Source organism: Balaenoptera physalus (assembly GCF_965194825.1).
Source record: "Balaenoptera physalus genome assembly, chromosome: 5".
In the NCBI taxonomy this organism is placed as follows: domain Eukaryota; kingdom Metazoa; phylum Chordata; class Mammalia; order Artiodactyla; family Balaenopteridae; genus Balaenoptera; species Balaenoptera physalus.
This window is the reverse complement of record NC_138884.1, coordinates 45,858,318-45,879,980: the sequence shown is the minus strand read 5'-3', so window position 1 is coordinate 45,879,980 and position 21,663 is coordinate 45,858,318. Positions and strand designations below refer to the sequence as shown.

General features: G+C 38.8%; 1 protein-coding gene and 1 long non-coding RNA gene across 4 annotated transcripts in view; both read right to left on the bottom strand.

Annotated features, from left to right (window-relative positions):
- Positions 1-21,663, bottom strand: part of LOC309661718 (stearoyl-CoA desaturase 5-like) — a 386,110-nt gene that overhangs the window by 63,863 nt on the left and 300,584 nt on the right. The gene's annotated exons all lie outside the window — the stretch shown is intronic.
- LOC309661737 overlaps positions 10,290-21,663 on the bottom strand; it is a 57,438-nt gene continuing 46,064 nt past the window's right edge. For all 3 annotated transcript variants that reach the window (XR_014264232.1, XR_014264233.1, XR_014264234.1), the window contains one exon: positions 10,290-10,706. This is a non-coding gene — a long non-coding RNA (uncharacterized lncRNA). The remainder of the gene's footprint in view (positions 10,707-21,663) is intronic.

The window sequence follows — 21,663 nt, the reverse complement described above, 5'->3', positions numbered from 1 at the left end:
TCTGCAGGTAATCAACCTTGAACATTTCATATTCCTTACCTGTGGTGAGAAGGTGCTACTGGTATGCAAATTAAGCTATCTGATTAAGTAGGTACTCTGATAAAGTAATGAAACTGCAGAATTCCCTGTGCTGCAAAGCAATTCATTTCAGCTGGGTAACACAGCCACGGCGTAATCCCCAGACCCCTGTAGGGTGATGATGTTGAATTACTGTGCATTTGCCCATGCACGCAGTCCACTGGGGTAGATGCCCATTTTTCTAATGACTGGAAAAAGTGGGAAATGCACAAACATAACCTGAGGACTGTTAGGGAGCCCCGAACAGTTTTACTGACGGGTAAGGGAGATCACTGTTCTGTAATGGAAAACAAAACAAAATACACTGAAACAACATTAAAGTGGGTACGCTTGAGCACAGCCGCCCCACCAGCTCTTAGCTGCAGAGCAGTGGTTCTGAAACTGATCAGCCTGCATTATTCAATGTTGCACATCTTCAGTAAATTCCCCCTGGGAACCAACACCCCCTGAAACAGAGCCCAGGGATTTGCAATTACTGTTTTGGAGTCACCAGTGCTGAACCCACAAGAAAGGCACTTGCCCTCCCACCCAGCTCTTCCCCTGACCACACCACAGACTGTCTTTTTCCATTGTCACCGTCCTGTCTCCTGCCTCAGCCCCTTAGTTGAATGAAGTGTCACAATTCATACAAAGGAAAACATGTCCAGAGGATCTGACTTGCACAGAACAAGGTTCCACAGCTTAGGACACTGAACACAAAACATCCCTCCCAGCAAAGTGTGATAGGTATGCTTTAGGGCTGCAATGAGAATTCAACAAGAAACTGTGTTAGAGCATCTAGCACAATACTTTCTCTCCCATACACGATCACAAGACGGGAGACAGTCATGGTGAAAGAGGGGTGACATCCAGAGTGTGGGGCATTGCAGTCTTTTCATTACTGAATGGCCCGTTACCTGCCACTTTATACTAGATAAAGGAGAGAAAATGAGGAAAGCCAAAACTTGTCACAAGCATGTGATGTGTTCAGGACCCTGCCAGATGCTCTAAGGGCTACCTCACAACTCCTCCATGCACCCGGCAAGTGGGACGGGTGTTACAGTCTCTGCTTTGCAGACAAGCAAAAAACAATCATTTTAGGTTGGGGTGAGGGTATTTTGTTAAAGCTTAGCTCCCTTTTCATTCTCTACCCCTTCTAAGAACATATCCCTGTGATGTGTCAGTTATTCAGTATTGTTTGCTCATCAATAGCAGACTGTCTTTTATAGTGATACACTGGCAGATATATTGGAAGGTTTCTGTCTCTAGTTATGCCTGCGTGATTGTTTCCCCCACCTTTCGCTGGCTCAGACACAGGCAGTGACTTGTGTCTTTGGGGAGAGGAAAGGCTGAACAGGAAACTCTCAGCGAGGGCCTTAATTATTCTGGTCACTGATCAAGATGAAAATGACCCCTGCCCCTGGTGGCCACGGGGCATGCACTGTCATAATGAGTGTCAGCTTTGTGCAGAGGGGGAAATTACCCAGAGGTGGAAATTACCCAGAGGTGAAAAGGAGAATAGCTCATGCCTTCTTCAAGTTGGAACAAGGTCCAGAGCAGAAAGATACCAAAGGGAGCAAAGTCAAGTGGGATAAGCTGAAGTGAACAGACTAACCTATCTCCAGGGCATCTAAATGTCAAGCAAGTAAATGGCTACATTGAAACTGTAACCAAGGGAAGTTTCCCTCCAAGATCTTCATTACATTGTCTCAAATGGGAGCTCATCAAGCTCTGTGTATTTCTTTCCTCACTTCAATGCATCTTAATTCACAGAAAACTCATTCCAGATTCCAGGCGGTGCTGGGTGAGTGGGGAGAGGGTGAGATAAGCAGGAGTAACAGATGTTCCCAGGAAAAAGGGGCCATAGGGCAGCAGGCCCTGGGGATGCTCCCTGACCATCCCACTCAGAGATCTCTGGGATTTATATATTGGTGTTTTTGTCACAACCCTGCCTACATTGCTGAGGGAAATTTAAGCATTTGCTCCAGCTCTGATTTCTTAAGGAGCAATTCCAACTCTCTACATATACCATTTCTGGCTATCAGGATGTAAAAAATGCAGAAATCCTCCCTCTGGACCTGTCTAGGTAACCTCTGATTCCCTTTCTGCTGTGCTTCCTGCAGTCTGCTAGCAGCCTGAGCAGGAGACAACAGGTAGTTTTCCAAAAAGTGCATCCATAATGAAAAAATCACACAGAGCTGCCTAATTGTAAAACAGATTCCTCTACTAAATGCAGACATACCCAGTAATGGTTTTGTAAACAGACAATTTAAAATTAAATAAAAAATAAGTGTATACTTGTTAATTTGTGATTCAAATTAAATGCCAGTGATATTAAAGAAAAAAAGTACAGTGTGACTGTTCACACGTGACTCCCTTAAGTTCTGTGTGCAGTGTCCCGAGGGACAACTTTCAATGCCCTTGGCAATTAACATTCATCGCTGCAGCTCTTTCTGCATAAAATAAACAAAAATCCACTGCTACTGTGTGTTTTGTTTTGCTTCTCTCATAGACACTCCTGACCAAGTTTTAAAGAAACACACAGTAGCGAGGCATTCAGATCTGAGTTGATCTCAGGCTTTGCAGTTCTTATGTGTTTGAAGTTCTGTATTGACAAGACTATAAGATGATTTTGCTAATTTCTCACCTTAGAAATAAAATACGAATTGCCCAGCAAGCCTATAAACCATCCGAACATGTACTAAATACCTCATTCATGACTGAATAAAATGTATGACCAAGTTTATTTGTGCATCTCCCGGGAAATCTTCATGTTTAGGAGAGATGCAGCTCTGAGATCTGGTCTAATTCTATAAAAGCATCATTGTGCATCTTTCAGAGGCCCCCTGAGTTATTCAGAACAGATATGATTCCAGATCATTCTTGAGGCCACTCAGAATAGCTGCATCTCCCTCTGATATGTAGAGAACAGTGGGGAATCCAGGATGCCCAGAAAGGCAGGAGGCCAGGCGTTCTGCTCCAAGGCCCCCACCACTTCCCAGGGACACACCGTTACTCTTCTTAAGGCAAGAGCTCCTTTTTCTTTTTAATTAAATTCAGTGTAGGATCATGTCAGGAAATGCAAGGGTGAGATGCTTAGAAATAAAACCATGAGTACTAAATTATCCATCCATACTTGACTGCTCAGTTAACCAGAAGCCTTTGGAAAAAAAGTCCATTGATGGTAAAACTTACATTTTCTTTAGTGATGTTATGGAGCTGAATTCATTACAATTTGTAAGCACACTGTGAAAGCCTTGGATAAAAAGAGATATGTACAGACGAGCTGCTATACAAAATAGAGTGGTAAAATGAGAATGCAAAAAGGATAAGGTCTGAGCATCACAAAATGTAAATACTACTGACAAAGGTGCATTTTTTGGGGGGTAGGCATTCATCCCCAGCAAAGTATGGCATTATTTTGTGTCGGAGAAAAGCCTGCTCCACTGGATTTCCTTGGAGGAAACACGGCAACAAGGAAGAGTCTACTGCAAGGATCACAGGACAGAGAGAACAGGGAACCCCTGAAATACCATCTTCCAGTCAGCCCCTAGTCCAGAAGCTCCTCATTAATGTTCAGAGCAAAGGTGGGAGTAGCTGACCACAGGGTCCACTGAGATATTCCATTAGCCTTTGCCACTGGCTGTGGCCTTCCTGGACCAGTCTCTGTGCCACAAGTTAAACCAGAAGTTCAAGACTCCTGTGTGCTTTGGTCATTAGTGATCCCAGATGCCTCATGAAAGGTTGCTAATTGAACCTCACCCCTTTGGCAGGATTGAAGGTCACCTCACTTGGTACGTCTTTCATCAGTGACTCCAAACAAGAAAAAGGGAATATCCCTACAAGAGGCAATCTAATTGCATTGGATGAGTAAAGCAGTATGTAATGGGATAAAATATATCTCCATAGGGATGCCAATAATATTTATTAAAAGTGGAGTAAACAAAGACATCATGGTGTATGTCAAGGATACATACTGTTAAATAAATAACTTTCATGAACATTTTTGTATATTATACATGATATAAAAGTGATTACTTTGGAAAAGAACAGAGTAGAATTTGCTAGACAACTATTTTTGAATTTGGATAGTGCTTAGAAGGGCTTCCACATATCTTTTGGGAAGTTGCCAAGTACGTCATAGGCAGTACTTACTTTTGGAAAAATACTATGGCAAAATTGTGGCCACCATAAGATACTTACTGGGCAGATAATAAACACAGACATAATTTTGCAAGGATAAACTGTTGTGTTTTTCATTCCTCTCCGGTAAATCCTGTTAGCCGGTGATCATTATCCCATGAAGCCCTAGCGAAGCCAGGGAGGGCAAAGACCAACTAAGAAAATAGGAAACAGGACGTGTGATGTCTCCCTCTTTGGCAGGAAGAAGAGATGGGAACCCAGACGATCGTGGGAAAGAGAGGAAATGGAGGAAGGGCAAAAGGTGGTGGGAGGGTGATTCAGACACCTTGCTCAGGAGCGAAGTCCCAGGGGGATCAGAAAAGTGAGAGGAATAAGCAAGCTGTGGAAAGGCTTTGTCTTGGCTTCCATTTGGAATTTTGGGAGATCACCTTGTAGGGGGCTGTGTAGTCATTACTAATGGTTGCCAACTATTTCCCTTCTTCTACCTTCCAGGCACTTGGAGGATTGCGATTTCCACGCCCCCTGGTGGTTGGGTGGGGCTATGTGACCAGTTCTGGCCAACAAGCTCTGAGTGGAAGTGATAGGTTACTTCTGGACTAAACTGCCAGAACAAAACCATTTGACGATCTTTTTCCCCTTGGTATGGTGAACCAGACTGCCCACAGGCCATCAAAAGGGGGCACAGAAGTGAGATGAGAGTCTGACTGGATCTGAACAGAAGGTCAACTTGGCAAAGGCAAATTAAACCTGTAACCAAGGCTGCTCAGGCTGGAAACCAAATGAGACTCATGGTCAGGCTTCAGGGAGGCAAGAAGTGACATCGCAAAGATCCCGGAAGGGACAATGACCTGTTCCCTGGGAACACGGTCTTACCAAGAGGTAAATCCGCCACAGGCTTCAGGAGCAGGTGCCAAGTAACCCTCAGCGTTAAAAGCAGACAAACTCCCTTCAGCAGATAGCAAGGAGCTGAGCCCCAACGTGAGAAGCCCCACCATCCAGCTGCATGAGGGCACCAGCCCTTCTGTAAACCCAAACACTGTCTTGGAAAGAAGGAGGAACAAAGAAATCTGAGCATCCCTGGAAGATGCTCACCCATTCAAAAGAGTCCACTGAATTCAAAAGAGACTGAGGATTGCCTTATTCTGGGGGTAGTGCTATAATTTGGGCTACTTGGTAGAGAGAAATGACAACATTGCCTCCCTGAAGGTTGTTGACAACGCTGAAAAACACGTTTGGTTTGTTCTGGTTTGTCTCATCTAGCATCTTAGGTTCTATGGAGGTAACCTGGAGACTCCAGACCTTGAAAAGGACCATGGGAAAACCTGAGCAGATGAGTTCTGTGTGACAACTGTACAGCAGGGTCTGCACGAACCCTGGGATTTGGGGGCTTCTCCTCTCACATGCTACCATCAGGCCGTGATTTAATAAAGTTGCATGGTCACCAAGACAGTGCTCTGTGCTTTAGTACATGGGTGTATTTTACATGGATGCTATTACATTTGGCCTGTCCACTGCACTCAATACCCACAGTTGCATCTGCAGGATCATTTGTTAAGAAAAATCGGAAAAAGAATGTGTCTTGGCCCTAATAGGTCTAAAAACTTTTAGGAAGCACAGATAAACAGAATGAAAAATCTGACATCCAGAGGCAAAAATTCCCCAGTACATTCATATGCCTTTATAAAAATCTGGTTTGCAAGCCCTTTTATTGCCATCTGAATTGCTCAGACTAGTATTTGGGAATACTGACCAGTTCTACCAGGCACCTAGCCTGTGAATAAAAGATAGAAATACTGGAGAACTACAATTTTATGAAAAAATATGAGGGACAAGTTTATTATTATAAGATTTGCATCAAACATTTTTGATGTATTCAGTAATATTCTGATTTATATCAGGAGTTGATATACGTCTAGATATTTTAAATTATTATTCACTCTTTCCATTTTCTAACATTTCTTTGTAAAAAACAGTGAATTTTACATCATAGCTTATTTGGGATATTGCAGAGTCCAAATAATCAGACGTTCCAGGTTATAAGAAAATATTTAGTGTCTGATGCCCAGGCCTAAGCATTTTCTCCTAATCGAATCATGTGTATTTATTTCCTGCTAAAACCTGGAGTATTAACTTGTACTAGTAAATGTACTTCCTAAAGTGAGAAATAAATATCTTAACGCTGAGAATTGTTGCTAATATGCTCAGCCATTAATTGTATTGGGAGCATTAGACAAAATCTTTCCTGGCTCCACCAACACATAAGTCTGTTGTGAGGAAATATGATCAATGTCTCGGTACGGGAAAGGTGAAGAATTACAAAGAGAAAAGAAAACATCCAGTCAGTTCAGCTTGTCTCCATCTACTTTCTGTTTGCAATACACAATATGGTAATCTGATATGCCATTTTTGATCAAGTTAAATTTAAAGCAGTCTCATTTCTGCTGTCAGTGATGAGTGGCTTGCCGCATTAGTGGGCGTGATTTTCAGCATCTGGGCCATGGATGGAGTTGTCCCTCTTTCTGGGGATGATTGTTTATGCAAGCACTTTGGGGGAACAAAAAAGGAGAACAAAATGTGTGTACACTTCCTCCTAATCAATCTCAATCAGCTCTGGCCAGACCACTCATCTCACCACCATGCCTGCGGTGACTAAAGAGGACACGTCACGTGGCTAAAAAGAACATGTTATCCGGAGTTGGAAAGCAGCATCTGAAATGCTAAAGCCAGTTTCATGAAGGGTCACCTACAGTAACAATAATTGTAAAAACAAAAGGTTATTTTCACATGCAAGATCTAGAATGAAAGTCCAGCATGGTTTACTCTAAGGTAGTTTTTTTACTTTTGGTTTTGGTTTTTTAACTTTTGTTTTGAATAAACTTGGATAAACTGCATAAAGTTCCTTTAGGAGATTTTTGAGAAGAAAAAAATGAAGTCAATATTATAGCATGTTCTTATTTAGAATACACAGATTTCAGCAACCTTGATTTTATATGAGAAATATTAGGTCACTTGTAATTCTAGGAAATATCAATTTAATATTGATGGAAAGAAATTCAGCTAATATGAATAGTCAAACCCAATTTGACTGTAAAGATGTAAAGCTTCAAGAACTTTACATTTTTAGCTAATGGCATCAATTTTCTTGAATAGGTATATGAATACATGTACGTGTCTGTGTTTTACCCCTTAAAAAAAATCCATCAGTTCTGAAAAATTATACATTCAGGCATTTCCAGTAATTTGTGTTTCTCTGTATAAAAAGGTAAGGTGTATGACCTCAGAGGGGATACTTTGTTAAATGTATTATCTGGAACCCAATCCCAGACTTCAAAATGGGAATGCTAGAGGAACCAGACTAGAAATTTCAAAAGTAAACTCCAGGAGCACTTAGTCCAATGTTGAGTGATGATACTAGCCCATTACTATCTCTACAATAACCAACAATTCCATTAGGGAGCTCACAGAAAACACTGGCAAACAGGTGGTAACATGCTCAGGAATCATGGTTTTCAGAGATGCAAGGTCTGCATCTCTCTGCTTTGGCCCACCTGTCCCTAGAAACGCCTGGATCCCTCCTAACTTCTCTGCTCATTCCTCTTAATATCCTTCGTAGACTTCTTTCTTCTATTTATTGCAAAGTCTTTTCTAAGAAATATTTTACTACTTTTCATAAATTAATAGAAAACAAAATAAATACATAAACTGCATAAGTAAAAAATATGTAAAAGAGGAAACATGAAATGTGCAATAAGTTCTAGTCAATTAATTAACATTTGTTATGTGTTGAATCAGTGAAGTACTTTAAAATCATCAAATGCCTTAAAGTTTGAATTATTTGGCTTTGGGGGGTTATACAGTGGGTCAAATTTATATATATGCACACACATACAATCAAAAATTATGTATAGACTATTCTCTTACTACCTTTATGTATCAGGTAGATGAATTGATCAGCTGCTATGTATAAAGTTCTTGGTGGAAGCTGTGATATTTGAGACATTTCTAATTCTTAATGAACATTCTAGAAGCGCAATGACTTATGGGCAAAATAAGAACCTAGGGGTGTAAGACAGACCACCTTCTTTAAAACTTCCAAATACCACAACACAGACCAAGGAAATTTTAACCATACAATCAGGGAGTCTAACATGATTTTCCTCACTAGATCATACACAAAATATTCCAAAAAGCTAAAACTACTATATATGAAGAATCATCGTCCTCATTATATTCATCCACATTTCATACTATCCACATTTTACATCATAATAATCTAAACTAAAGTGAACTAATATGTTCTCTAGCATTTACCAAGGCAAAGGAAATGTCAATAAAGACTCTGGGATGCTGGCTTTTAACAGAAAACACATATAGATAATCCTTCAGAAGGAATATTGATAAATTGTGCTGTCTAAAGCATGCTTTAGAAATGGGTCTGAAATCAGGTGGTAATATCTAGGGATATTTAGTGAAATGTACACTATATGCAATCAGAGTAGCAACAACCATTAAAAGGAAACCCTCATCAGTTGATTGCCTCTCTTAAAATAATTAATTTAAATTTGCAAAGAGAGTAGTTTAAATATAAAAGATAAGCTTTGTACTTACCATTTTATAATGATGGCTTATAATATTCTGAGTTATTATTTTTTTAATTAAATATAATGGAAATAAGTTCATCTTAAGCTTCAGGATTTTCCCTTCTAATGTTTATAAACTTCCGAGTGCCACCATATTGATAGCACTGGAGGCCTGAATCATAAAGATACTCTACACATGCAAATTAGAAACACAACACACAAGCCCCTCGGGCCTCTTTACACTAATTAAATATGGCTTACTTAGTTTTTACAATTTTAGGGAAACCACTGGAAAGTTTAGATGTTAAGCTGATATTAGAATAACCACCAGACCGAAAATGGGTAATTTGATAACTGATCTCATTGAAATCTGGTTTCAATGAGAATATATTTTTACTGGGGTGCTAAAAATGATTATGAATGATGCTTTGAGGAGTAAATATCTGGCCACAAAATGCTTTTTCCTGGGAAAAGACCATGAAGCTGGACAATTAATGGACATGCCTTCCCATCCTGAGCTCACTGAATTTCTTCACCTGTGTTCTTACTCTTCCCTGCCAATCTATTTGATCACTTACTAGGTTCCCAAATTTGATCCTTAAGGACACAGTAAAGTTCAAGCTAGACTTTAACTCTGATCTTAGAAATGTCAAAGAAAGGGAGGAAAACACTCAATTCCTTAGTAGTATCTCCAGAATTTACAGCAGTGCGTTTACATGGGACACAGTTGATTTTAACTTTTACTTTCTGAATTAATCTTTCATTTAAAAAATCTATCCCTTAAAACAGTAGCAAAACAAAAACAGAAATAGAGACACAGACGTAGAGAACAAATGTATGGATACCAAGGGGGAAAGGGGTGGGGTGGTAGGAATTAGGAGACTGGGATTGACATATATACATTATTGGTACTATGTATAAAATAGACAACTGATGGGAACATACTGTATAGCACAGGGAGCTCTACCTAAGGCACTGTGGTGACCTAAGTGGGAGGGAAGTCCAAAAGGGAGGGGATATCTGTACGGGTATGGCTGATTCATTTTGTTGTGCAGTGGAGGCTAACACAACATTGTCAAGCAACCCTACTCCAATAAAAGTTAATCAAAAAAAGTAGCAAAGCATTTGAATTTGAAGTGTATGTATTCACTTATTTAATCCACTGAATTAGTATTTGTGCAATAGAAGAGGTAATTCACTGGACAACATTCAAGTAGCAAAAATGGACCTTTCCAAAAAGTAAGTCATTAACTCCCTTCCCACTAATAGGAAGGGAATCTTTATTTTCAGTGGCAGCCTTCACCTGGTCTCCTCCCAGGCCAAGTCCTGGGAATGGAGTCATTTTCCCATGACATCCTTTGGCAGCCTCACATCTCGCAAACATCACGCGGTGGCCTGTTCAGGTTTCCCCAGTGGCTGCAGCACTGGCTCCTTCTTGTGTTGTTGTAGTTATTCATGACCAGCGCACTTGACTAGTCACCCTTCTGTCGCCGGTCCTAAAACTAAAAAGGGATGATAACCCCGGAAAAAATCTAGACTCCAATAATTCCCTTCTCATAAATCTTATTGATGATCATTTGCTGGCAATCAACAGGGAAGGAAGATATCAAAACAAACCAAAAAATGGATCATAAGCAAGAAGAAAGCTAGCAGAGGAATACTAGCAGATATGATGAACCTGCTGCTTTCTTCAGTTTCATTAAACTCAATATAATTAAGTTTTGACCTATAAGAAGGAATATGAACTAAAAATGAAAATAATTCTCTCTGGGAAAGAATCAGGGTGGATTGACAAGAAGACAGCTGCAGACTCACCGTCTCTGCGATTAAGGCTTGCAAAGCCAGGGCCGTGGCTGCTGGACCGCTCTGAGGAGCTGCTGAAGGAAGCCCGGGGCAGGGCAGACGCCAGAGGAGCGTCACAGCTATCTGGGGGGAAACACCACGTGCGGGTTAATACACTGAGTAAAGCTTTCCTGTCCTCTCTTCCTCTCTTCTTCCTTCCCTTTTACTTTCCTTTCCTTCCTATTTCCCTGCCACCCTCCCTTCTCTTCTTCCTTAATTTCCTTTCTTTTTAGTTAACGGGGTAGGAAAATGCTAGAGCCTGTGGCAAACATCAGTCTTGATCAGAGGTGTGTTAGTAAACGTTGAACAACAGGCTCTTAAGGAAAATTAAAAACCCTGATTGGTAGCATTTGCCACTTTCCATGGTGTAAATACTCGTACCATGGCCAATTCAAAGCTATCAACGTGATGTCACTGACCAGGAAGTTGGAAAAAGAATCATTATATAGTATTTTCACCACGTAGACACAAGGTATGTAAATCACCTCAAGAGCACTGATAACAGCAAGATGACATAAAATAAAGTAGGAAGTGGTGAGTTTTCAGAATGTATTACTTTTGTTTTAATATGATTTAATTATGTTTATATAATTTAATTTTTAATAATGATTGTATTTTCATGCAAAATTCATGAAAAGTTAATGATTGGCTCTTGCTAGCTGCTAAAAATTGGTTCCAGCACATCACTCCTAAATGGGAAAATATTAAAAGTATTTCCTTGAAAATCAGAAAGAACACTTTCACAGACACCACCGTTTCTATTGAACATTGCACTGAAAGTCCTATCAGTACGTAAGAGAAAATTTAAAAATTAAAAGCACAAAATTGGATAAAAAAGAGCAACCGTTATGGTTTCCAGATGATATGATTATGGAGGTAGAAATTCTGAAAGTCATTGGCTAGCTTAACAATTCATTATACAAAAGCTGATAGTATTTCTAAACTTATCCATAGTTAGAAATTAAATTAAATAGAAATAGCAAATACTAACAAAACATATAAAGTATCTAAGAATGAATCTTACAGAATTTGCAGGACATTTATGGAGATTATTATAAAAATTGTATTGAAAGACATTAAAGAAAAACTACATAATTCAGACTAAAATGATTGCAAATAGGAAGACTACTTTTAAGGTACTGGTTTTCCCTAGCTTGATCTAAAGATTCATTAGAAGTTCAATCAAAGCTCAGGAGGGTTTTTCACAGAACTTGAAGCAGTGAACCACACAGCTCAGGGGTTCTTAACGTGTGGTACAAATATGATATAGGGGGTCTGTTGAGATGAATAGAAAAAAATTATATCTTTATTTTCACTAACCTCTAGCTAAAATTTAGCATATTCTTCAGTCACAAATGTAGACAAACCAGACTATATTCACCAGTGCCCGTGCATATGTTACCAACATAAGTTACAGATATTTTAATAGCAATCGTTGTCCAAGACATCTAGAAATATTGTTTATGGTCCCCTTTACTTCAAAATAACAGTATTTATTAAAGTCACCACTAGATCTTGTTTTTGAATGCGCTAATAACTAAGAAGACACTATGTTACAATTTCTAGTACATTGATATCAGCATTTCAATATAACTATTTACTTTGTAACCCTATGTATACATTTTATGCATTTACAAGCATTGCTGTGAGAAGGAGTCAGGCTTCAGCAAAGTGCCCGAAGGGTCCTTGGCAAAAGGAAGAGCAAAGAAGCACCCGTTGTGAGTGTGTGCACTGCAAGTACAAAGCTGTTGAGACATTACTGGGGCATTATTAGCCATTCAGAAAATTCCAGAAGATTGGGATCATCCAGAATCCACAGTCAGCTGTGCTAACTCGAATGTTAACGTGACAATTTCTCAGGGGACAATTTCCCTGCCTGTTGAGCAGACCAGGCCTGCATCATTCCCCCTTTAGGTAAAGGGGTCCCAGGGATCTAAGTAACCTGCTCAAAGTCACAGAGCTGGTTGAGGGTAAATGAAGATTATCTCCATCAACTGTTTAGCTTGGGAAGCCTGCTCCTTTCCCAGCCTCCCCCACCCCCCCAGCATGGCTTCCTTTCTGAGTCTCCCCAGATGCTCCCCACTCAGTCCCCTCTGCTCACATCTTTCTCATCTCACCGTATTGGGGTCTCTCCTTTCTGGGTTGGAAACAGTGAGGACCAAGTGTAGATTCTGGAGCCAGACAGGGTGTGGGCATGACATTTACCAAGCTGCCTACTCTTGGGAAGTCACTGGCCCTCCCTAAGCCTCAGTTACCTCATCTGTACAATGAGGATGTCACACAACTGAATCACACAACTGGACAAAGGGGAATCACACAATTCATAGGGTTTCTATGAGGATCAATAGTGTTTGCTTTTATTATTTTCAGTATGGTAAGACAAGTCATCACATAAGCTTCTTCAAAATATTCTATAAGGACGTTTTCCCTATAGAGAGATACAGAAGGCAGCATTCAACGTTCCAAGCCATATTCTCATTTTTTATTCTTTCCTCAAAAGAAGGCATATGAATCTTAGTCTTTAAAAAAAAAAAAAAAAAAAAGAGTAAGATGTACTCGCTCTTATGAAGTCATCTTTGCCTTTGAGAAACAATTTTAAAAGTGATCATTTTCTTTAAAACCCTAATTGGTTGTTCCAATTCACTTCCACACAGTCAAATTTGAGAATGCACGTGATCAAAAAACGTGACCATGTCCAATAAGGTACTTGGAAAAGAGCTGCTCTGTGTTTGGACAGTGTTTTCTGTACATTCACTGTGTTTTTAACTAAATTACATTCAAGTAAGGTGAAGTCTCAGATGCCACCCAAAAATCTCCTAAACCATTGTTTTCAATCTGAAATGTCTATATTTTATACTACGATTCCTGGAGCCAAAATTGTTAAGCCACAATTTAATTTTCTTTTTCTGGAATCATTAAAAAATATTTGATTTCCACTGAATATTATTCTTATCAATAGTCTGATACATACTATTTCTATCCAAAAAAAAAAAAGATGAATCCTGAAATGCTTCAAAGCTACAACAATTATTCATAAATAATTGTTTTTAACAAACGAGATGGCAAAACAACTGAAAAGTACAACTATTTACCACTTAGGGGGAAAATGAGGTGAGTACAAGTAATAATCTTGTAAGAATTAACAAATGAAAATAGACAGATAATATTACAGTTCAATAGGCTAAAGCAAGTTTATTTCTCTTCATAATAACACTCATATTAAGAAGAAATTATTCTATGAAATAATCTCAGTTTTGAAATGCACTTATTCCTTCAAAAGTTCAAATGTACTCAGAAGCTCAAATGTTCTCAGAAAAGCTTAGGAACTCTAAAGGGAAACTGATGATCCATTGTAACGTGTCTTGTAGAAAATACAGACACACCGTAATTGTTCATGATTTATGTGTGATTCAGATCAGAGTGCTCGGAGCATCCTTGTGTGCATGCTTCTAGAATAAGTTCTTATGTATTAAATGAGCAAACATTGTCTCAGTAGTTGTACCTATTGTAACATCATTTTAATCAATAGCCTATTGTTTGTCCTGCCAACAGAACAGCTTTATACTGAAATTATTAAACAATATTTCAGCTTCTGTTTTTAAAAATTATATATATAGTCTTTTCTCCAGGTAAAATCTTAGAAATTTGGAACTTCCCATAGCTGGGGAAAACATAGTTGCCTTAATCCTCTCAATCTAAGTGACACTATCTGAGTGTTTTCCAGACCCTTGACCTCCTCCTAAAACTACTTAAATCTACCCCCTCCATAAATAAAAAACAGTCCCAGACAAACCTCTTTGGATTACTACAGCTCCTTGGTGATGCATGCTCTTAGTTTCTTCAGAACTTTCAAATCCAGTTTATACACAACTGTATATAAATGGCATCTTTTCAATATGCATTATGTTCTAAAGTAGACTAAAAATTCCTCAGCAAAGAAAATGTCACTTTACTGAATTCATTGATGAGCTCTAGTAGTTATCTGGTAGCACCTTTAGGATTTTCTATGTCTAATATCATATCATCTGCAAACAGTGACAGTTTTACTTCTTTCTTTTCCAATTTAGATTCCTTTTCTTTTTCTTCTCTGTTTGCCACAGCTAGGACTTCCAAAACTATGTTGAACAAAAGTGGTGAGACTGGACATCCTTGTCTTGCTCCTGATCTTAGAGGACATGCTTTTAGATTTTCACTGTTGAGTATGATGTTAGCTGTAGGTTAGTTGTATATGGTCTATATTATTTTGAAATATGTTCCCTCTAGGACCCTTTCTGGAGAGTCTTTAATCATAAATAGGTGTTGAATTTTGTCAAAAGCTTTTTCTGCATCTATTGAGATGATCATATGGTTTTTATTCTTTAACCTGTGGTGGTGTATCACAGCCATTGATTTGCAGATACTGAAAAATCCTTGCATCCCTAGGATAAATCCCACTTGATCATAGTGTATGATCCTTTTAATGTACTGTTGGATTTGGATTGCTAGTATTTTGTTGAGGACAGATGAATGGATAAAGAAGATGTGCTACATATATACAATGGGATATTACTCAGCCATTAAAAAGAATGAAATAATGCCATTTGCAGCAACATGGATGGACCTGGAGATTATCATACTAAGTGAAATAAGTCAGACGGAGAAAGACAAATATCTATTAAAAAATTTGAAACAATAATTCAAATAATTATTTTAATAATATAATACTAACCTTCCAAAACAGAAAGCACAAAGTCCAGAGGGCTTCCCTGGTGAATTCTGCCAAACATTTAAGGAAGAAATCATGCCATGTCTCCATAATCCCTTTTAGAAGATAGAAACAGAGGAATACTTTTTAACTTATTCTATGAGGCTAATAGTACCATAATACCAAAACCAATCACAGATATTACAAGAAAAGAAACCTACAGACCAATATTTCTCATGAACACAGATGCAAAATCCTCAACAAAATATTAGCCAGCAAATCCAACAATGCATAAGAAGAATTACAGGGAATTCCCTGGCAGTCCAGTGGTTAGGACTCCATGCTTCCACTGCAGGGGGCCCGGGTTCAATCCCTGGTGAGGGAACTAGGATCTCACAAGCCACACGGTGTGGCCAAAAACAAAATAATAAAGTAAAATAAAATAAAAATTTTAACAGATTTTTAAAAAATAGAAGAAGAATTACATACTGAAACAAGTGGAATTTGTCCCAGGTATTCAGGGCTGGTTCAACATTCAAAAATCAGTTTATGTAATCCATCACATCCACAAGCTAACAAAGAAAAATCACATGGTGCTATCGATAGATGAAGAAAAGCATCTGACAAAATCCAACACCCATCCATGGTAAAAACTCTTGGTAAACTAGGAATAGAGTTGAACTTTCACAAATTGATAAAGAATATCTACCGAAAACTTACAGCTAACACCACACTTAATGGTGAGAAACTGGAAACTTTCCCCACTAAGATCAAGACTAGGCAAAGATTTTCCCTCTCACCACTCCTTTTCCACATCCTACTAGAAGTCTTAGTTAATGCAATTAGACAAGAAAAGGAAATAGAAGGGATACAGATTAGGAAAGAAATGTCTTTGTTATGGATGACAAGATCATCTATGCAAAAACTCCTGGAACTAATAAGTGGTTATAGCAAGGTCACAGGATACAAGGTTAAAATACAAAAGTCAATTGTTTTTCTATATACCAGCAATGATCAAGTGGAATTAGGAATCTGAAACACTATGCTATTTACATTAGCACCTAAAAAATATAAAATACTTAGGTATAAATCTAACAAAATATGCATGAGATCTATATGAGGAAAACTACAAAACTCTGAGGAATTAATCGAGGAAGAACTAAATAAATGGAGAGATACTCCATGTTCATGGACAATACTCAATATTGTCAAGATTTCAGTTTTTCCCAATCTGATCTATAGATTCAAGGCAATCTCAATCAAAATTCAAGCAAGTTATTTTGTGGATATCAACAAACTGATTCTAAAGTTTATGTGGTAAAGCAAAAGACCCAGAATAGCCAAAACAATATTGAAGAAGAACAGAGTGGTAGGAATGACACTACCTGATTTCAAGACTTACCATAAAGGTACAGTAATTAAGACAGTGTATTGGCAAAAGAACTGACAAATAGATCAGTGAAACAGAACAGAGAGCCCTGAAGTCGACCTACACAAATATAATCAATTGACCTTTGACAAAGTAGCGAAGGCAATCCAATAGAGCAAAGATAGTCTTTTCAATAAGTGGTAATGGAACAAATGGACTTCCATAAGCAAAAACATGAATCTAGACACAGACTTTTTACCCCTCACAAAAATTAATTCAAAATGGTTCACAGATCTAACTGTAAAGCACAAAACTATAAAACTCCTTGAAGATAACATAGGAGAAAATCTAGATGAACTTGTGTTCTGCAAAGACTTTGTAGATACAAAGCCACGATCCATGAAGAAAAGAACTGATAAGATGGACTTTATTAAAATTAAAAATTTCTGCCCTGCAAAAGACAGTCAAGAGAATGAAAACACAAGCCATAGGATGGGAGAAAATATTTGCAAAATACACATCGAACAAATGACTTTTATCCAAAATATGCAAAGAACTCAAACTTACCAATAAGAAAACAAACAACTCCAATTAAAAAATGGTCCTAAGCTGACTTTAACAGACACTTCACCGAAGAAGATATACAGATGAGAAAGAAGCATATGAAAAGATGCTCCACATCATACGTCTTCAGAGAAATGCACATTAAAACAACAATGAGATACCACTACACTCCTATGAAAATGGTCAAAATCGGGAACACTAATGACACCAAATGCTGGCAAGGATGTAGAGCAACAGGAACTCTCATTGGTGGTGGGAATGCAAAATGGTGCAGCCTTTTTGGAAGACTGTTTGGCCGGTTCTTACAAAACTAAACGTATTCCTACATGCAATCCAAAATCTGTTCCTTGGTATTTACCCAAAGGGGTTGAAAACTTATGTCTACACAAAAACAGGCACAAAAATGTTTATAGCAGCTTTAGTCATTAAACGTCAACACTTGGAAGCAACCAAGACACCTTTAGTAGGGAATGGATAAACAAACTGTGGTACATCCATATAGTGGAACATTAGTAATAAAAAGAAATGATCCATCAAGCCACGAAAAGACACAGAAGAAACCCAAATGCATATTACTAAGTGAAAGAAGCCAGTCTTTAAAGGCTACATACCATACGATTCTAGCTATATGATATTCTGGAAAAAACAGAAGTGTGAAGCCAGTAAAATGATCAGTGGTTGCCAGTGTTTCGATGGGAGAGAGGAATGAATAAGAGGAACACAAGGGATTTTAAGAGCAGTGAAACTATTCTGTATAATAATATAATGCTGGATACATGTCATTATACATTTGTCCAAACCCACAGAATGTACAACACCGAGAGTGAAACATCAACTATGGACTTGGGGTGACTATCATGTGTCAGCACAGGTTCACCAATTGTAAACTAAAAAAAGTATCAACACCACTCTGGAGAAGGATGCTGGTAATGGCAGAGGCTAAGCATGTGTGAGGGAAGGGGGTATATGGGAAATCTCTGTACTTTCTGCTCAATTTTACATAAACCTAAAACTGCTCAAAAAATAAAGTTTATTTTTAAAAAAGGGCAGGGGGGCTTTCTCTTTATCAACTACCCTGAGTATTCACTTAAAAATAAGTGCTATGATTTAAATAACTTACTGAGAAAGAAGAGAATCTTTCAGGGTTTTTTCCCCCCAGTTATACATCCTGGAGCCCATTTATAAAACTTAGTTCTATCCCTTCATGGTTTTAAAATTGTGCAAGGGTGTGTGACTCTACCAGCCTTCAGAGGAATCAAATATCTGGAGGGAGAATGGCTGTAGTTTTTCATGGATTGTCCTGCTTCAGCACCCTAAGCAGACAAGGATTTAGACCTGTTTTAAAGGTCAATTTTAATTATCCCAATTATTATTCACTCATGACTGCTGAAAAATTATACTCGACAAAAGGAACAGATTCCCAGTGGTGGGAGTGTTTCTAAAATTATAACTTGTGGCAGTTTAATGAATCATACTGCTTCTCATACAGGAACAGCACTTTTTTTTTTTTTAAAGAACCACTATTTATCTTTATTTCTTCAGCTTCTATCACAGTGCCTGGCACATGGTAAGCATTTGATAAATGTTTGCTGAATTAAATTGACCACAAGTCCGAGAGCAACTTTCTTAAATCTCCATATCTAAGTTATATTTCAACCCTGACATATATTGAGCTTAAAACATTGAAACAGCCAAGTTCATCCTAACAGAAAAATCATGCGGTCTTAATTTCCAGGCTGGGTGTGGGGTAGGTATGTGATAGTGGGACCCAGGAAAATATAGATAGAGAAGAGGGGTTCTCACTAATAGGAAGGGACTGCCAATGAAGTATTCATTTCAGAAGGCATTCTCATTCCTGCTTAAACAGGGCATGTCAGTAAAATTCAGCAATCCAACACACTCAGATATTTTTCAAAAATAATTCACAAATGGAAAGATGAGAACATGTCTGTGTTAGAAGTAACATGTCTAGATTTATCAAGATTGTATAATTTTGTGCAATGAAATTCAGGGGAGAAATAGACACAGCAGTTTTTCAGACACTGATACCCAAGGGGCAATTCCCCATCCCTGCCCCTGAAATTCTGATTTAATGAGAGAATTTATTTGTGTACTTAAGGCAGACACATTCTGTTCTTCAGAGAAGGAAATGTACAACACTCGGGACAGGAGCTGAGAGATCTCTGCAGTGGATGAAAACCTCAACTGTGCCAGGAGAGACCCTCAACGTGGCCACCAGGAGTGTGCACTAAATTGCAGTTTTCATATGAGTAGCCCTGGTATCTGTATTATGTTCTGTGGTTATTAAACCAGAATTGGAGAGTTGGGCAGTGTAAAAGACATACTTTCAAAAATCTGAAGCCCTATCACGCTAGTGCCCAGAAAGATGCACTTGGGAAACTCAGCTGTTGACTCATATTAGTATTGATATTACTTTAGATATTTAGTTTAAAAAGACTTTCACTATCCATAGCTCATTAACTGGAAAACTTCCTTGCTTGTATATAAATCTGAAATATCCATTTAAGGGGCAAAGTCTAATATTCCACACAACTTACTCAAATTGTTGAAATAGTCACAGAGCAATGAAATATGCGGTTTTGGGGTGACGTCAGTATCATGATAGTGTGAATCGTTCCTTTTTTCTCTCTCTCCTTTGATTTACAACTATTAGGACGTCCATAACCAGAAAAAAAAAAAAAAGCAAAAGCACCTATCCACAGCATACAACGACATCCAAGAGATCCATCCACCTGTGCATCCAAAGTGGGTGGATTGGACCATGGAGTAGGTAGCAGGGATTGAGGTAAGTGGCTGCAGAGCTGGTGGCAGGAGGTTGTGACAGCACAGAAGGCGGCTGCTGTTCTGGCAGCGAGCCAGCACCACCTTTCTGGCAGAGGAGCTGGAGGATGAAGGCAGTGACTGGAAGTCTGCCCAGCCACGTGTGTTACAGCTGGCGGGACCAGTTGCTCTCTCTGAGGAGAGGCTGCAGTGAATGGGCAGAGGGAAAGGAAAGGTAAGTAGACAGACAAAGAGAACTGAAGTAAAATGTCTCCTGCTGTCTGCCCCTGGAGGCAAGGGGACCGACCACCCAAGGACCCCTGGGACACCGCCCCCATCCCAACTTGAGGATACCTCTACCAGGCCATGGACACCCACAAAGCCCCAAGTGCTAAGTACACACACCTTCCCCCTGCGCCCACATTCTGCCACCACGCGTTGTTTTTGTTGTTGTTGTTTTTGTTTTGTTTTGTTTTAACTGTGTGAGTTCCCAATCTTAGAAACCGCTAGTTAACGCTGGTAAGAGAAACCAAAAACTTGTGCCATAGCGCCACCTTCTGGAAAGGAAGGCTCCTAACTGCCAACCTGTTGCATTCTCAGGATCAAAGTAAACAAAGTCTTACCTAAATAAAAATGGTGTTCCATTTTTTATTTAGGGAATCATGGTAATACGGTATCGCAAAAAAAAGAAAGACAATTTTCCAGTAGCCAAACCCAAAGGTATGGAATATTGTGATCTAACTGATAAAGAGTTTTAAATAGCTGTTACGAAGAAATTCAATAGAAAACTCATAAAGGCAATGCAATGATATTAGGAATGAAAATAACAAGCAGAAGGAATACTTTACCAAAGAGATTAAAATTCTAAAAAAGAATCAGACAGATTTCTGGAGCTGAAGAACTCAATAAATGAGATAAAGAATGTATTACAATGCACTGGAAATAGAGCAAATCAGGTAGAAGAGGAATTAGCAAGCTCAAGGATAGAAATATAGAAATAATTCAGGTGGAAGAAAAGAGAGAGCTAAGATTTTTAAAAAGTGAAGCCTATGAGAAATATCTGATTCTATTGGAAAGGTAAATGTAAGAATAATGGGCATCCCAGAAGGAGAAGAGAGTGGGAAGGGGACAGAGTTTATTTAAAGAAATAATATCTGAGAAATTCCCAAATCTGTGGAAGGGATGAATATACAGATCCACAAAGCTAACAGAATATCTTATTATCTCATCACAGAAAGACCTCCAAGACACATTTTAATGAAGCTGTCAAAATTCAATTATAAAGAAGCAATTTTAAAGGCAGCCAGGGGAAAAAAAAAAAAAAAAAGACAGCAACCTACAGAGGTACCCACATTAGGCTACAGTAGATTTCTCAGCAGAAACTTTGAAGGTCAGGAGATAGATAGTGGAATGACATATTCAAAATATTGAAAGATAAAAATTTCCGGGCTTCCCTGGTGGTGCAGTGGTTGAGAATACGCCTGCCAATGCAGGGGTCACGGGTTCGAGCCCTGGTCTGGGAAGATCCCACATGCCGCGGAGCAACTGGGCCCGTGAGCCACAACTACTGAGCCTGCACGTCTGGAGCCTGTGCTCCGCAAGAAGAGAGGCCACGATAATAAGAGGCCCGCACACCGCGATGA